Here is an 18,966-nt window from a genome sequence, read left to right as displayed (position 1 = left end):
AGTGGGTGAACATCGGCCAGGTTCAATCCTGTGCAACCCTTGCTAGAGCTGGGGAAAACTCTTGGGAACCCCTGCAAGTTTGCAGCATGTGCCCTCCCTCAGGAGGATAGGAGAGGGAGGGAGGGGGGGAAGGGAGGGAGAGAGAGAAGGTAAAGGACCCCTGGATGGTTAAGTCCATTCAAAGGTGACTATGGGGTTGCGGCACTCCTCTCGCTTTCAGGCTGAGGGAGCCAGCGTTTGTCCACAGATAGCTTTCTGGGTCATGTGGCCAGCAGGACTAAATGGCTTCTGGCACAATGTGACGGAAACCAGAGTGCACAGAAACGTCGTTTAGCTTCCCACCACAGCGGAACCTATTTATCTACTTGCACTGGAGTGCTTTCAAACTCCGAGGTTGACAGAAGCTGGGACAGAGCAACAGGAGCTCACCCTATTGCAGGGATTTGAACCGCTGACCACCTGATCAGCAAGCCCAAGAGGCTCAGTGGTTTAGACCACAGCACCACCTGCTCCCCTCAGAAAGAGAGAAAGTCTGAGACTGACTATAGAACAGAGCCTCAGTAGGATAGTGGGATAGAGCATGATATGTATTTTAATCCCATAAGGGTTCAGAACCTCTCATTTGGTCTACATTTACTATGACACAGAATTGCAGAGTTGGAAGGGTCCTGCGGTTCATGTAGTCCAACCCCCTGCAATGCAGGAATCAACACTACTGAAGTTGTTGTTTAGTCGTTTAGTCGTGTCCAACTCTTCATGACCCCATGGACCATAGCATGCCAGGCACTCCTGTCTTCCACTGCCTCCCACAGTTTGGTCAAACTCATGTTGGTGGCTTCAGGAACACTGTCCAACCATCTCGTCCTCTGTTGTCCCCTTCTCCTAGTGCCCTCAATCTTTCCCAACATCAGGATCTTTTCCAGGGAGTCTTCTCTTCTCATGAGGTGGCCTAAGTATTGGAGCCTCGGCTTCACGATCTGTCCTTCCAGGGAGCACTCAGGGCTGATTTCCTTCAGAATGGATAGGTTTGATCTTCTTGCAGTCCATGGGACTCTCAAGAGTCTCCTCCAGCACCATAATTCAAAAGCATCAATTCTTCGGCGATCAGCCTTCTTCATGGTCCAGCTCTCACTTCCATACATCACTACTGGGAAAACCATAGCTTTAACTATACGGACCTTTGTCGGGAAGGTGATGTCTCTGCTTTTTAAGATGCTGTCTAGGTTTGTCATTGCTTTTCTCCCAAGAAGCAGGCGTCTTTTAATTTCGTGACTGCTGTCACCATCTGCAGTGAACTACTGAACTAGTGAACTACTGAAGAGTTAATGCTATTATAAAGTTTTAACCTAGGTTTGTTGACACTTCTGAACTACATCAGTGGGATATTTATTTTCTGAGCCTTTCCTTGAAGTTGCTGGATTTTTTAAAAAAAGTTATGTTGTTGTTTTTCCTGGGATCAAATCAAAAGCCGGAATGGCTTTGTAATTCCGGGACTGTCCCAGGAAAATTGAGACACCTGGAGAGGGTGTTGAGGGCAAAATTTGCTCTTAATGTCCCTAATCCCATGCCACTCAATTCTGGTGTCTGTTCCAAAGGCAGATCATCAAACTCTCCAGAGATACTTACTGGCCGCCGCCCTCATGAGCTTCTCGCCTTCTCCCAGAGGGATGGGGAAGAAAGTCTTGCACTTAAAGCCTCAACGGAGCCAGCCTTTCTCTGAATGCTTTCGGCTCCGCTGGGGCCTTTTATAAAAGTCCCATCAGGTTAAACAGGTTCCCGCTGACCTATTGCCAGTCATTAGTGAGAGCACTCCAGAGCCGGTTTGTCTCCGGAATGTGCTTCAGGGATGTTAGTCCCACTTAGAAGTTGGCAGAAATAATCTCCCCCACCCTGACCGCAATTCAAATATGAATGCTGTTGTCAGGGACTAGTTTATATTAGCATTGTAAATCATAATTGGGATGGAATGCTCCGCAATTACAGCCTGGCCAAAGCACAGCCTGGCATTTCAAAAATTAAGAGGATCTGCCGCTGGTCGAAAATGCACCAGTTTCAGATCCTTGCCTTTTCAAACTTTCATTTTAAAGGGGGATCTATGTTTATAGGGCTAGAAAAAAGGCCCTTTCTGAAGCCCTGGAGAGACATTGCTGGTTAGAGTAGACCAGTTTCTGTCAACCTGGTGCCCTCCAGATGTTTCTGCCCTCCAGATCTTTCTGCATGCCAGGGATTGGTGGCCTGGAGAGGTCACTCGATCCAAGATGGCGTTGTTAGAGGGCACATGAAACTAACCACAACTACCTTGAATTTCTGCTTAACCCTCAAGAAAGAAGGGCATTTTCACTGGCCAGTTGTAATTCAAATCCATCAAACCTCCTTTGAGGAAGGTTCTCAGGCAGGGTGGAAGGAGAAAGAACTTGCCCATGTGAAGACCACCTGGTGGAAACCCTTACACATATGGTTCTTAATTGTAGACTATATGCTGATCTCCGCCAGCAATTTCTAGATCAACTCTGCATCCCCAAATGGAAACCAGAGTTGGAGGCCATACATTTTCTATTACTGGGGAATGATCAGGAGCTCACCATGTTAGTGGCTAAATATCTCTATTTGGTTTTTTGTCGATGAAATACCCTGCAGACGTCTGATCTCCCTGGAGACCTAGAGATGTGACGAGAGACTGCTCTGCCTCCTTTCTTCTAGCAAATGTTTTGTGCCACTGGGGAAGTGGTAATTCTGTATTGATTTGCTTTGGATACTTGTGTGTGATGCCAATAAAAGGTTTGATGATGATGGGCTAACTCACTCATCTTACACTCCCATTGCCCGAGGGTCCAGATTGTACAAGATCCTGGGTGTGCACACAGGATCTCCAACATTTCTCCGATGAAAGTAGGGACGTTGCATCCCATAATGATAATTTTACTACTTATACCCCACACATCTTACTGGCTTGCCTCAGCCACTCTGGGCAGGTTCCAACATATATAAAAACATAAGAAAACATTAAATATAAAAAACTCCTTTCCCTATACAGGATTGCCTTCAGATCGCTTGGGGGCCGGATAACTCCATACCCTCCAATGAAAACAGAGACATTCTACCATACCCTCCAACGAAAATAGGGACATCCTAAGGAAAAGTGGGACATTCCGGGATCAAATCAGAGACTGGGGCGGCTTCTCTAAATCAGGGACATCCCTGGAAAATAGGGGCACTTGGAGGGTCTAGCACAGCTGCTCTCAAGTTACATTTCAGTCTCCCTGGTGCCAGCCTTACAGTGCCCCAGCGGGTAAGGACCCACCTTCTTCCAGGATGATTAAAAAGGTGGCACCCTCCTCGAAAAAAGGCTGATGCACGGTCAGGGTGGGATTTAGGCTGGATGAGGCCCTAAGCTACTGAAGGAAATGGGGCCCTTTATATCAACAGCTGTCCTTTGTCAACAACAAATTGTTGCTGTTTTTTGTGTTGAATATATGTTATATGGTCATTTATGGACCTAATACCTAATAGGTATCTAAAGCCATTTGTACACAAAGCCGTCTTTCCTATTGGGCTTACTGGTGCGTTGCGCCAGGGCTCCGGCCTCTCGGGACACCCAGCAAGTGGGGGAGCTGTGCGGCTTTGTCGGCGGCCTCCCCTTTCCCTGCACGCCCGCCAGAGCGGGCGTGCAGCTTCCTTCCCAAGCCTCCGCGGGAGGAGAGCGATCCCTGCAGAGGCTTAGGATAGACGCTGCGCCCCGCCCACTATATGGCTGGCGGGCGTGCAGCTTCCTCCCCAAGCCTCCGCGGGAGGAGAGCGATCCCTGCAGAGGCTTGGGAAAACGTCGACAACTCTGGGAAACCGGGGGGGGGGGGCACCGGAGTGATCTTTGCACCACAGCGCAGGACATGCTTAATACGGCCCTGTTTGCACATAACAAAATATGTCTTATATCAAAGTAATTGTTGAACTGAAATACAATTAAGAAGAAGTACCCAGGTGGCGCTGTGGGTTAAACCACTAAGCCTAGGGCTTGCTGATCAAAAGGTCGGCGGTTCGAATCCCTGCAACGGGGTGAGCTCCCGGTGCTCGGTCCCAGCTCCTGCCCACCTAGCAGTTTGAAAGCACATCAAAGTGCAAGTAGATAAATAGGGACCGCTCCGGCGGGAAGGTAAACGGCGTTTCCGTGCGCTGCTCTGGTTCGCCAGAAGCAGCTTTGTCATGCTGGCCACAAGACCTGGAAGCTGTCTGCGGACAAACGCTGGCTCCCTCGGCCTATAGAGCGAGATGAGCGCCGCAACACCAGAGTCGGACACGACTGGACCTGATGGTCAGGGGGCCCTTTACCTTTACCTTTATATATAGTTTGAGAACCAAGGTACTGTACCACTGTATATACAAATGATCAAACCAGTGATATTTTAGGGAGCAGGCTAGCAGGCGGGGCCCATGACTTACATCATAGGAGCATACACATAGGAGTTTTTTTCCTTTAATTTTTTGGGGGCCCCCAAGAGAGTGGGGCCCTAAGCAACAGCTTGTTTAGCTTATACGTAAATCCGGCACTGTGCATGGGCATGGGCTCGTGCAACCAGTTTCCTCTTGGGCCGCACAGGATGTGCCTCCCTGGCAATTGGTCTCGCCTCTCAGGGCAGGCCCCCCAGGCACTCTAAGGAATATCACCCGGTGCAAGCAGGGATCCCTGGGCTGCAAAAGGCATGGCTGGTCTGGAGAGAAGGAAGCCCTGGCTGCTGCCAAGATGGCGGGCAAGCAGCCAAGAAGATGTTACAAAACAGCCCGGAACAATGCTCCTTTGCACACCCACCCACCCACCCACCAAATCCACGCCCCCTCACTATGATGCATGAAATAAACAAATATATGCCCCCCACATGCTCCATGTTGTTAGCACATTTTGTTTCATATAATTTAAGCGGGCAATAGGATTTTATACACACGTGTGCAAAGACGGGCCTCGTTTGCAGAGCCGGGAAGTGGGGCTCGGAGAAGGAGCCCTCTTTTTGAAAACCTGCCACCCTCGTTCTTTTTGTCCCACGCTCCCTCGTGGCTTCGTCAGAACCCGCAAGCAGGGCCTTTGAAGCTCAGGGTGGAAGGAGCACGACATCTGGAAGAAACATGGATTAATGAAAACATAATCCTCAAGATGAATCCTGCCCACCTCCTCGGCGTTTTGTGTGTTCCACAGCCCTCCTCCGACGCGCGCCACTGAAGTCATTCGTTTGCCCCTGAGAGGGGTCGGTCCAAGTTTTCTTGTCTTCTCTTAAGCGTCCTGATGGCTATTACTTGCAACTGTCACAAACTGTCACAAACTGTGACTATGGTGCCTAGCGGGAAGCTCCGGCCTGGGTTGACACTTGATCCCGTGGCATGGCTAACTGCTTCAGACCTTGCCCATCAAGCAGGTGGAAATTGTTGCCAGGGGCCTGACAGTGTGTTTGTGTGTTTGTGTGTGTTTGTGTGTGTGTGTGTGTGTGTGTATTTAGGGTTGCTATATTTCAAAAAGTGAAGACCTGGACACAAAAATTGCTGAGCTTTTTTGTTTTTTGCCAAGTTGTTGAGGTGTTTTTTGTTTTTTGGCTACATCTCAACATTTAAAAAACATAGATTTCGAGCTGCTTTTAAATGAAATTCACCAAGGTGCACTTCTACCTTGTTTCTCCGAAAATAAGACACCGTCTTATATTTATTTTTCCTCAAAAAACACACTCTGGCTTATTCTCAGAGGATTTCTTATTTTTTTACTCCTCCTCCTGCCGCGGCCGGCATTGCTGCTGCGCCTATCACTATGTCTTATTTTCGGGGTATGGCTTATATTCCTTGAATACTTAAAAATCCTGCTATGGCTTATTTTATGACTACATCTTAAAATGGGGGAAACAGGGTAATATGGGCTGCCATATGTCTGGATTTTACCAGACATTTCAGCCATTTTCACCCATACACTGTTAACCAAGGCCAAATACTGGGCATTATGGCAACCCTATTTTATTTATCATTATATATATATATATATATATATATATATATATATATATATATAATGACAACTAAGTTTGCCATAGGTATGAGATTTCGTGTGCATGCTATATATATAATAATAATAATACCTATGACAAACTTAGTTGGTCTCTAAGGTACTGCTGGAAGGAATTTTTTAAATTTTGTTTCGACTATGTGAGATCAACACAGCTACCTACTTGTAACTAATTCTATCTTTTGGTACTTCTACATCTATTATTCCTAAAAGAAAGACTTCTGACTTTTTATTTTTAAAAAATCATCATTCCCCCCCCCCATTTTATTATACAGTACAGTCGTACCTCGGGTTATGAACACCTCGGGTTACGAACAACTCGGGTTACGAACTGCGCAAACCCGGAAGTATTTTCGGCCGCACGAACATTCTGCGTGTGCGCGGTTTGCGCAAGCGCAAAGCACGAAAATAGCGCTTTGCGCAAGCGCAAAATGGCGGTTCGGGTTACAAACTTTTTGGGTTACGAACTGCGACCCGGAACGGATCGTGTTCGTAACCCGAGGTACTACTGTATATCATTTCCCAACAGTGTTCGGTTTTATTACATTTGCATACCCTCCAACATTTCTTCAATGAAGATGGGGACGTATTATTCCATAACAACAACAACAACAACAATAATATTTATACCCTGCCCATCTGATTGGGTTGCCCCAGCCACCCTGGGCAGCTTCCAACATATATAAAAACACAATAAAACATTAAACATTTTTTTAAAAATCCCTACACAGAGCTTCCATCAGATGGCTCGGGGATCGGATAACTCGATACCCTCCGACATTTCTCCCATGAAAATAGGGACGTCCTAAGAAAAGTGGGACATTCCAGGATAAAATCGGAAACCAGGACGACTTCTGTAAATCCGGGACAGTCCCTGGAAAACAGGGGAAATTGGAAGGTCTGCTGTTCCTGGAACCTGTTTCAGTGATAGTGCAACAAGTATGAGCAGACCAGGCAGGGCCAGATTGAGGTTTGATGAGGCCCTAAGCTACTGAAGATAATGGGGCCCTTTATATGTCCAGCTGTCCTTTGTCCACAACAAATTGTCGCTGTTTTTTCTGTCGAATATATGCTATATGGCAGGGGTGGACAACTTCCAAGAGACTGCGATCTACTCACAGAGTTAAAAACTGGCAGTGATCTACCCCCTTTTGGGGGGTTCAGGTCAAAGTTGAGCTTTTTTTTTTAGGAAGGAAAGCCCTGTTTTGGGGGTCCATGTAAAAGTTGTTGAGCTTCTTTAGGAAGGAGGAAAGCGACATTGAGCTTTTCTTTTAGGAAGGAAAGCCCTAGTTTTGGTGGTTCAGGTCATTTTAGGGGTGCAGGGCAAAGGTGTTGAGATTTTTTTTAGGGGAGCCAAAGTTTTTTTAGCTTTTTTGGGGGGGGGAGCCACTGATCTACCGGTGATCTACCACAGACGTCCAGTGATCTACCGGTAGATCACGACCTACCTGTTGGAAGTGCCTGCTATATGGTAATTTATGGACCTAAAGCCATTCCCACATAACAAAAGATGTATTTTCATCAAAGTAATTGTTGAACTGAAATACAATTGGAAATGTACATCCAGGGTTTTTTCCCCCTTTAAAATTTTTTTGGGGGCCCCCAAGAGAGTGGGTCCCGCCTTGTTTAGCTTGTTTAGCTTCTACGGAAATCCAGCACTGAGACCAGGGGCCGTTTCTCACATGCCTTCTGGATTTGGGGGTCGGAGGAGGGAGAGAACGGCATCTATCTGCAGTCGCCGAGGACACCTTGAAATCAAAAGGAAATGTCAGCCGTGACTCAACAGAGAAATGGAAATCAACAACACGGCTTCTTTTCCTCAGGCTTCTGTCCATTGATGCCACCTGTCCACACCATTTCTCCAGGATGTGATGTTTTTTACACACACACACACACACACACACACACACACACACACACACACACACACACAAAAACACACACACACTATCACACACAGAGGGAGACCCAAACCATTTGCATCCCAGGTGCAACAGCTCCCCTAGGGACATAAAATGAGGCAGGACACCCTTTTACTCCCTTTATAGTTTCGACCTAAGATTTCAATTAACACCCCCCCCCCCCATTTCCTTTCTGTGTTAAGCAACAAAAACAACAACCCCCCACTTCCCTTGAAGCAGGTGGTTTAGACCGAGGGATGGATTGTAGGGCGGGGGGGGGGGAGAGAGAGGTCAGGAAAGAGCCTTAAATTGAGGAGGGGTGTGTGTGTCGGTGTTTTTGTTGTTTTGTATTTACGAAACCCCAGCTTTTTCCTGATGCCGACTGTGGGAAAAACAACAACCGGATGCCGAGCCCAGCCACCTCCTGAGGTATCAGACAATACTTACCCACCACAATAATACAAGGATGATTTACATTTTTGTTCTCCCTCTTCTCCACCTTTCTTCCTCTCCCAGGCCTCTTAAAAATAAAAATAAAAATAAAAATTGACACCCCCCTTGCATTGCACCTGCCAAGGTCCCCCATCTCCAGCTAGGGTCTCCCCCGGAAGTATCTGCATAGATTCTTTATTTTTTTTCTCCCTTCCATCCCCAGATGTGCTGTATCCTTTCTCTCACTAATGGGGAGAGAAAGAGAGAGAGAAAGAAAGAGAGAGAGAGAGAGAGAGAGAGAGAGAGAGAGAGAGAGAGAGAGAGAGAGAGAGAGAGAGAATACAAAGCAAGGCCTCCACATTTCCTTTGTAATAAACAAACTCTGAAACTTGTGCAGGGCAGGCAGGCAGGCATTGACTTGGATAGACCTCATGGGAAGGGAGGGAGGGAGGCCAGAGGTCCCGAAACGTTCCCTTTTAGAGGGGGGGGGTGCGTGCTTCCGGCTCCCAATTTCCTCACTTGACTATTCCTTGGATAGCCTTGGCACATTCCCCCAAAATAGATAAATTTTAAAAAGCGCAATTATAATGGCTAAGTAGTACACACCATACATTTAAGTATGTTCCCCCCTCCACCCTCAAAGAATCCTGGGAATTGTATTTTGTTAAGGGTGCTGGGAATTCTAGCTCTGTGAAGGATAAACTACATTTCCCAAGATTCTTGCGGCCGGGTGGATGTGCTTTAAAATGTGTGGTACGTAACGCAGCCAACATGTCTACTCGGAAGGAAATCTCATTTATATTGAGACGTACTCCCATGACTGTAAGAACTACCTTGGCATCTCCCTGCTGAGTAATGTGGGGACACTGGCGGTGGAAGAGGGGGGCGGGGGGAGCGGGATCCCGATGGGGTGCCATCGCAGCTGCCTGCCCCCTCGAGTACTGGGCGCCATGCCCCCGGGACGTGCACCACAACCCCACCTGCTCTCTGCCCCCCCCCCCAGTGCTGGAGCATGAAGCTCTGCCACTGTGTGGGGAAAGCCTTTGCCTGTGTAGTTCTCAACAGATTACAGTCACTCGCTGACGGGGGTCTATATCCTGAGTCACAATGCAGCTTTAGAGCTCAGAGGTCGAGAGTCGACATGAATTCCCCACTGCTGCTGGAGAAATCCCGAGAGCAGAGACGCCCGTTGTAAAAGGTAAAAAAGGGTAAAGGACCCCTGGATGGTTAAGTCCAGTCAAAGGCGACTGTGGGGCCGCGACGCTCATCTCGCTTTCGGGCCGAGGGAGCCAGCGTTTGTCCACAGACAGCTTTCCAAGTCATGTGGCCAGCATGACTAAACTGCTTCTGGCACAATGGAACACCATGATGGAAACCAGAGCACACGGAAACAGTGTTTAGCTCCCCGCCGCAGTGGTACCTATTTATCTACTTGCACTGGTGTGATTTTGAACTGCTAGGTTGGCAGGAGCTGGGACAGAGCAACGGGAGCTCACCCCGTTGAGGGGGTTTGAACTCTCGACCTTCTGATTGGCAAGCCCAAGAGCAGGCTTCCTCAACCTCGGCCCTCCAGATGTTTTTGGCCTACAACTCCCATGATACCTAGCTAGCAGGACCATTGGTCAGGGATGATGGGAATTGTAGTCTCAAAACATCTGGAGGGCCGAGGTTGAGGAAGCCTGCCCAAGAGGCTCAGTGGTTTAGACCACAGCGCCACATGCATCCTTGTACATCATCTTCATAGACCTGACAAAGGGCTTGGATCTCATCAGCTGAAATGCACTCTTCACGCTGCTCAATAAGATAAGATGCCCACCTCAGTTCCGCAAGATGAAAATGTCCTTCCATGAGCACATGCAGACACAGTCCAGTATTATGGCCCATCCTTGGACGCCTTCCCTCTCAAGGGTGTTGTGAAAAATGCTGTGTTCTCCCCTCAACTCTCTTTGGCATATTCTTCTCCCTGTTGTTTTCAGATGCCTTCAGTTCGGCTGACGATGGTGTGTACATCCATTCAAGGAGCAAAGGGGGTCTGTCCAACTGGGCATGTCTACACACCAAGACAAACATGTGGTGGGTCCTGATCAGAGATGTTGTTTGGCAGATGGTGCAGCCCTGACAACGCACTCCAAGGAAGCTCTACGAAGACACATCAACCGCTTTGCTCAAGCCTGCATGGAGTTTGGCCTGACAAAGACCAACGTCTTGGGTCAGGACATTGCCAGAACTCCACAGACCACACATCAACACTGGTGGTGACCACACACTTGAGGTGGTAGGTGGTTTTGTCTACCTGGGCTCTACTTTGCATTGATGCTGAGCTGGAGAAGCATATCAGCAAGGCAGCTACGGCAATGGCCCACCTTTCCAAAACGGGAAGATGGGATGCTAACGTCTGGAACCAAGATGAAGGTCTCCTAGGCTTTCGTGTTCAGAACACTGCTTTATGGAAGTGAGATGTGGGCAAGTGACAACCGCCAGGAACAATGCCTCAATGCCTTTCACATGCACTCTGTCAGCACTCTGAGCATCATCACAGCATGACAGAGATTCAAACAAAGATGTGCTCTCCCAAGCTCACATTCCCAGCATGTTTATGCTTCTGTCTCAGCGGCATCTACACTGGCTTGGACAACATGTCTACAGAATGGAAGGTGGCAGGATCTCCAAGGACAAGCTCAGCTCTACAGGGTATTGGCTTAAGGCACCAGGCCCGTTGGCAGACCAACTCTGTGTTACAAAGGTGTTTGCAAATGAGACACGAAGGCTGGCAACATCAACCTCGCCATGCAGGGATCCCTTGCAGACAACCGCAGGGCCTGGAGGCAGTCGGGTTGTGTATTCACAGCAGTGACCAGAGGAAGAATGACTGCTGGGAGGAGTGCAGAGAGAAGAAATGCTATGGTGCATCTGCAGCAGCACAACCGACCGCCTTCATCTGCCCCAAGTGCAACAAAACATGTCTCTCCTGTATCAGTCTCTACAGCCACAGCAGGTGCTGTAACTCTCCAATGGTTTGACTTTACCCCTGATGATGCACTCTTCCATTGTCTCTCGAGACAGACAGATGCCAACAAAATGCTCCCAGGTAAGGCAGTTACAGGATTGCAGCCTAAATAATGGAATATTGAATGTTGTCAGATGATTGACATGAAAGTTGTCCTGCCCCCCCTGTCAAAGTTTGCTCCCAGGGGTCAGGACCAATAAGGACCTGGCTTCCCTAGGCCAAAAAGGTTCTCTACCCTGCTTAACTCAACCATCCTCATTTACTGTGCAAGATCATGGGCTGTGATCCTGTTGAATAATTTTTTGCCAGAAATCTAGTGCAATCTGGGTTGATAAAACTAGAGCCAGTGTGGTGTAGTGGTTAAGAGCGGAAGACTCCTAATCTGGGGAACTGGGTTCGCGTCTCCGCTCCTCCACATGCAGCTGCTGGGTGACCTTGGGCTAGTCACACTTCTCTGAAGTCTCTCAGCCCCACTCACCTCACAGAGTGTTTGTTGTGGGAGAGGAAGGGAAAGGAGAATGTTAGCCGCTTTGAGACTCCTTCGGGTAGTGATAAAGCGGGATATCAAATCTAAACGCCTCCTCCTCCTTATGAAACGAATTGCTGTGGGAATCAGCACTAAGCTGACAGGTGACCTTGTAAATGAGATATTAATTCTGGTAGAGGGAAAAGTGGTGAAATTTGTGGTTTTGCAAGAGTACCAAGGGGTAGCTTGGAAATAAAGAGGCAACAAAGAGGATTAGACACATTTATGGAGGATAAAACTAGTAGTCGATGGCTGTGTTCTGCCTCCACTGTGGACTAGCTGGGCCATTGGCCTGATCCAGCAGACTCTTCTTATGTTCTTAGAAAAGTGGATCCACGTCAAAAATCAATCTAAAGGTAGACCATCACAAACAGGAGGCCTCGAAAGTGCCACTTGCAATCACGGAAACTGGCAACTGTCTTGACGAGCTTAGCAGGTTCCTAGTCCTCATTGCAACAAAGATGAACTTGGAAAGGGGGAGGGGTTCTTCCCACAACAGCCCCTTTGTCCCTGGAACTGCTGTGCCCTGTTCATTCACACTTTATGAAGCCTCCACATGACATTGTTGCTGCCTTCTTGTGAGTAATCCTCATGCATTTTATCCGCACACAGATCTGTGACTTTTGATGGGGGAGAGGTGATTAACGAAATTCTGGCTGATTTGCCTACTGTTTCAGAATATTATTATTATTATTATTATTATTATTATTATTATTATTATTATGCTAATTCCGTAGGTTTGCCTTTAAATGTGAGCTGCATCAAGTTGTTCCTCTCCCAGCCCTAATTTTTATATATCTTACAGCAACCATTTCCAAATTTGCATCCATGCGCATGCCAATAGCATGCAAACCTCTTTTTGACGGATGTGTAAATGGCCGCCCTCTTGCAGAGACAGGTGCTTGTTCCTTTTCAAAGCACCAAATAACCTTAGACCCGATTCTCCCACCCTCACCCAAAAGCAAACATGCTGCTCCTTCTCCATCTGGAAGCTTGAGGGCAGCAGCGAGGTCCTTCCAGGAGTGCCTGTCCACACACAGGCGAAGTCCTGCCTCCGGCGCATGCTGGGGAAAAGCTTCAGCCTTTCATTGCCCATCGGGGCTGCAACGTCCCCACTCCGCTGCTGTGGGCTGCTCTCCAGCTGCTTGCTGTTTTGCAAGGAATTCTGGGCTTCTGCAGGACAGAGATAAGCTCAAGAATTTGCGGGTCCGGTTCCAAATATCCTGCCAGCTTCCGCCTGTTTCCTTGCGGCCGCTTCATTTCGTTTGTCTAATTTCCGCTGTATCACGCTGCGGAGGCCTTCCTGTTTTCTAGCCACAAATCCCGGAGTGGCTGCTGCAGAAGACCCTCAGGAGAAAGGCGGGTGGGAGCAGGGTGGGACTGGTGCCAGTAGACTGGGATAACACCAGGGGGCTGGAGAGAGGAGGTGCAATCGGGGTGAGCGGTTCCAAGAGGGTCACACTCGACACACAGAAGCGCAGCAGCACCAGCTGAGGGCTTGCTGTTTTAAATAGATTGCACATTTCCAAGCAGGCACACGGTTTCAAGGCTGGATGTGGAGCTATGTGCTCAGATGACGGGTGGACTCAGATGGGAGCCGAAGGGAAGGGAAGACCCAGAGAGCCACGGCCCACATTTGCACACTGATCTTGCTTTTGGAGCCCACACAGATGCGCATGGAAGCATAGGCAAGTGAGATCAGCAACAAAATGTTGCAGCGTGAAGTGCTTCTGTCCGGTGTGGCTTCTTCCAGGATACTGTATACTCTATCCCATTGCCCCTCCTCCAATTTTCTTTCCCACCCAGCCCCTGACAGACAAACAGCATTCTGTAGCCACTGAGTGTGCTCAGTCCGTGTCAGGCTCTTGCAGATTCCCCACGCCACTAAAGTGATGTGGGTTTTGTTTGTTTTTTTAGGGTTTTTTTTTTCTTCCGCCAAACCTGCTGATGCATCCTACCCATGCATAGATTGTGCTGGTTTTGTTCACATGTAGGACTGCATTTGTCGTGAGTGACTCCAAGGCGTTCCAAGCACTTACCCCAGGTTTGGTCTCCTCGGATTGAAGTTCCGCAGAGACTGTGATGTCTTTAGGATATGTGGCTTTATTTACACATGCGTACAACCTGGGGGTAAGGTGGAGAGGCTCGCAGCGTTAACATCCCCAAAGAACTTGCCTCTTCATTCATCTCAGCTTTGGATCCAGCACAGAGCAAGCAGGTCTCTGTGTCTCCAGCTTCCGGTCTGCTTTTCAGCTCAACCATTCAATCTAAGGCATGGGTAGGCAAACAAAGGCCCGGAGGCTGGATCCGCCCAATCACCTTCTAAATCCAGCCCATGGACAGTCTGGGAATCAGTGTGCTTTTACATGAGTAGAATGTGTCCTTTTATTTAAAACTAGCTTGCCTGGCCACGCGTTCCTGTGGCTCAGTCTGTTAAATGGACCCTCAGAGTCCCCCTTCAGACTCCCCTCACCTTCAGAGTCCCTCTTCATTTTGTTGAAATGTTTTATGCGTGTTCTGTTTACACAGGCTCATCCCTGTGACTCCCCCACCCTGTCCCGACCCATGACCTATCCCGCCCCCTCCCCCCCACCCAGGCGAGCCCCAGCCTCCACTCGGCCCAGTCTGGAAAGCCAAGCCGAGATGCTGTGGAGAGGGAAGCTTTCCTAGGTGCAGTACCAGTGTAGCCGTCACTAGAGGGCGCTGTTTTGCAACCTATCCTGTGCTCCCAGCATGCACTTTCATCTGAGTTGTGAGTTCTGGAACACCTGGTTTTGGGGTTTTTACCTGGCCCAGGTGCAACATCTCTCTATGCAAATGGTATGGGGTCACTCTCATATTTGCTTGGAACATTGTGTCAAAGTTTGAACGCAATCAGTCAAGTGGTTTCGGAGAAAAGTGGAGACACACCCACATGGCCAGTTTACATTTATATATATGTATGCATCTCTGGGTTATTTGTGGGGCATAGGAATTTGTTCATTCCCCCCCCCTAAAATATACCGTACAATGCAATATGACTGTATACTAAGTTCTGAGCATGTGCAGAGTGTTTTTCCTTTACCACTAAGCAATTGCTGCCTATTACTTGCACTAGGCCAGCAACAGCAACTCCCAGCCTCAGACAACTGCCAGGACCTTGGAAGACCCCACAGCTCCCCTCCCCCACCTTAACTTTTCATTTAATCACCTGGCGCTCCAAGCAATGCCAGGCAGCTGGATCTTGCCACCCTTTTAATTTTGCAGAAGGTCTGTTACTGAGCATCGTTTTCAAGTGCACTGCTAGTGGCTGGGGGACAAGAGGATATTATATTATAATTATTTCAATTTGTTGGTTGTTTGACACACGAGGCGCCTCCAAGCTACTTCAAAAAACAAACAAACACAACGCACAAAGCATTACGTAGATGAGAACAATGCATTGCAATAAAAGCTTTCCAATCCCTCATTTAAAAAAACAACAAACCTCAATCAAATGGGAAGAAATTTGGTACGAAAAGCATACCAACTTCCCCCTCTTCAGAAAATAATCTTGCTCCCAAATTCCCTCCTAGTCCTAGGTACTTCTCCCCATGGGATTAGAAATCCATTTTTGTGATGTAAACGTAGGCAGAAAGAGAGGGGTGCGTCTGAGAGAATTTGGCTGGTGGGAGAAGGGTTAAGCATTTGCTTCACCCGTCCCCACCTCCCCAGTGTGGTGTAGTGGTTAAGAGCGGTGGACTCGTAATCTGGTGAACCGGGGTTCGTGTCTCCGCTCCTCCACATGCAGCTGCTGGGTGACCTTGGGCTAGTCACACTTCTCTGAAGTCTCTCGGCCCCACTCACCTCACAGAGTGTTTGTTTGGGGGGAGGAAGGGAAAGGAGATTGTTAGCTGCTCTGATACTCCTTCGGGTAGTGATAAAGTGGGATATCAAATCCAGACTCTATCCCACTGCATGCCGTTCACCTCCCCAGGCTCCTTTGCCCACTGGGCGAATGCAGAAGAGGTCCTTGTTATGTGCAGAATCAAGTCTAGGCTGCTTCCCTCAGATCTTTGCATTTACTGGCAAACAGGTCATGGCTGTTCAGTCACCCTATAGCCAACATCCCACAACCGTTGGGAAAGAGCTTATTGGGAAGAGCCGCAGATTTATTTTGCATGTGCGGCTCTCGACAGACACCCCAGACTTTTGTTCTCTTCTCCCCCATTACTCATTGCAGGCCCAGACTTTCCCCGCCCGTTCCAGCAAAATATTCTCCTTTCCATGCCGGTTGCTACAGTCACGTCCTGTTTCCTGTCTGGCCAACATTGGTTTCCGCAGCAAAGGAATGGTGCAGAAATCATGGAACTGACCACCCTTGCTTGAAAACCTTCGACGACAGAAGGGTTTTCAGCAGATGAAGGTGACGGAGCTACCCTGAGCCAAACTGCCAGCTCAGCCCTCGCCAACCTGGTGCCCTCCAGTTGTGCTGCAACTCCCAGCAGCGCCAGCCAGCATTACTAATAGCCAGGGGCGGTTGTGGCTGTTATTTCCCCTTCCTTCCATAACGGCACTAGGAAAGTTTCAGGGGGAAATAACAATGGAGAAGCTGGAAGCAGGAAGGCTGGTGGAGCAGTTGCGAGTGTTGCTCTCCACCCTTCAAAGCTGAAAATTTTGGCATTTCAGAAGTTTGAACTCTTTGAAAGTAGAAAGCCAGTACCAGGCCAAGGGCCGGGCTGCAGCTTTTCTCCCTGATCTCCTAGCTTTCTCTCTGCAGGCAAGATGTCCATTCGCTTGTCTGTTTTTAGGTGTCCCACCATTCGTATTTATTTTACCTATTTTTTAAAAAAATTCTTTGACATCTTTCAGGGCGACTCTCTCGCCAAGGCAGCTTACTAAGGTAAACAAAGCACAAAAAACCTAGAACCTCCTTGCAATAAAATGAAACGGTTACAAAGGCAGCCCACTTGGCCTTGAAGGTCGCCGGGTGACTCACTGGCGAAGGGTCATAGCTCTGGGGTAGTGCTGTAGATATGAACATTGTGCGGCACAAAGCAATTGGGTGCACAAACACTGGATCCTTTTGGAAAAGAAATGGTCCAGGCCTATAAATATTATTCAAAGCTTCACTAACCATAGAATCATAGAGTTGGAAGAGACCACAAGGGCCATCCAGTCCAACCCCCTGCCAAGCAGGAAACACCATCAAAGCATTCTTGACATATGCCTGTCAAGCCTCTGCTTAAAGACCTCCAAAGAAGGAGACTCCACCACACTCCTTGGCAGCAAGTTCCACTGCCAAACAGCTCTTACTGTCAGGAAGATCTTCCTAATGTTTAGGTGGAATCTTCTTTCTTGAAGTTTGAATCCATTGCCCCGTGTCCGCTTCTCTGGAGCAGCAGAAAACAATCTTTCTCCCTCCTCCATATGACATCCTTTCATTCATCCTTTCAACCAGAATTTCTTCAAAACAGATACCAAAACAACCAACAATTCAATAGACATATTCAAGCCTAGGTTCTTCTTCATAAATATACTGTATAGCATAATTGCGATCAGAGCAAAAATCAAAGCTCTGTCTCCCCCATAGCCTGTATGCATCCTAAGGCTTTGCTCTCCTGGAGTGGCATCATTATCACATCGTTCTCCCAAGGTCGCCTGGAGAACAACAGACTAACTCCCTTCAAAATGAAGATTTGCCACGGACTACCTTAGTTGTGTGACTTAAGGTTAAACACTCACGTGAAAGAGCAGAGAACATCAACAGTTAATTACCCAGCCAGAAGCTCAGAGAGCTTCAATATGCTTCAATGGAATTTCCCAATGTTAAACCCTTAGCAATATACATACAAACATTTCTCCATCTCAGTGTGCAATTAAACAATTATGCTTAACAGTCTCTGATCCAGCGGACTCTTCTTATGCTATTGGGCTCCAATTCCCATCAGCCCTGGCCAGCAAGACCAATGGTTAGGGATGATGGGAATTGCAGTCCAGTAACATCTGTGCGGGTTTGGAGTTTAGGGAGCCCAACTGCCCCTGGAAGTCTTGTTTTAGGAAATTAAACACTAGGCAACGGGAGGGGGAAATGGTGGCAATTGCAGCAGCGGCAGCAGCGATGGAGCAGATGTTTGTGCAAGAGAGGAGAGAGGGCAGATGCCAGCTCCGCTTGCCCCTTTCGGCACCTCCTCCCTGGTGTGCTAAGATTCCATGATGGAGTGTGAGTGTTTATCCCCAGCGATTCTCATCATTTTCAGCCGGGCCGGAGGTGTTCAAAGCCGGGAAGGAAGCAGAGGCAGCAACTGAAACAACAATAAAAAGAAAACAAAGACCCTCTTTTTTTTTCTCTTTTTACTTTTGCAAAAAAATAATAATAAAGAAATTCTCCGTTCATAAATCAAATGAACTGCAGGTGATCCCTGGAGCTAGCCAAAGTCTCGGCACAGAGGAGCTCTTCAAAAACAAGCCAAGGAGCAGCTGAGAGGGAGGGAGATGGGTTTCTGTGCCTGCCTGTTAGCAGAACAGGGGGCGCCTCTTGGTCGCCTATGGCTCAGATGCTGGAGAGAGGGAACGAGAAGAGAAAAGAGAAGAAACGGTCTTGAATCAGTGCTGGAAAGTACAAAGGTTCCCCCCTCTGTTTTCTTTTAAAAAGGAGGATTATGAGTAATCCCTCCATGACACCAGTTCTTCCAAAAGAGTGATAAATGAGTATTTATAGAAGTGTAAGAAGTGAATCACTAGATCAGTGTAAATTGAGTACCAAATTGCCCCAGTTTTCAGCTTTTCCTCCTCAATGTTTATTTGTTTCTATACTGCACGTCATCCAAAGATCTCATGCATGAATATGCAAAAAGAAAACACAAAACACACAATAAAAGCAAGAACATGAACAAAACAAACCCAATTCCCACCCCATTCCTACAAACGCATTTAAAAGGCCAAAGAATGACAATCAGCCATAGACCTGGCTGAAGAAGAATGTTTTTGCCTGGCGCCTAAAGATATGTAACGAAGGTGCCAGGCAAGCCTCCCTGGGGAAAGCATTCCACAAACGGAGCCACAGCTGAAAAGGCCCTGTTCTCATGTTGCCACCCTCTGGACCTCA

This window comes from Zootoca vivipara, chromosome 7, assembly GCF_963506605.1.
Source record: "Zootoca vivipara chromosome 7, rZooViv1.1, whole genome shotgun sequence".
In the NCBI taxonomy this organism is placed as follows: Eukaryota; Metazoa; Chordata; class Lepidosauria; order Squamata; family Lacertidae; genus Zootoca; species Zootoca vivipara.
The sequence above is the reverse complement of the archived record's forward strand: the minus strand, read 5'-3'. Positions refer to the sequence as shown.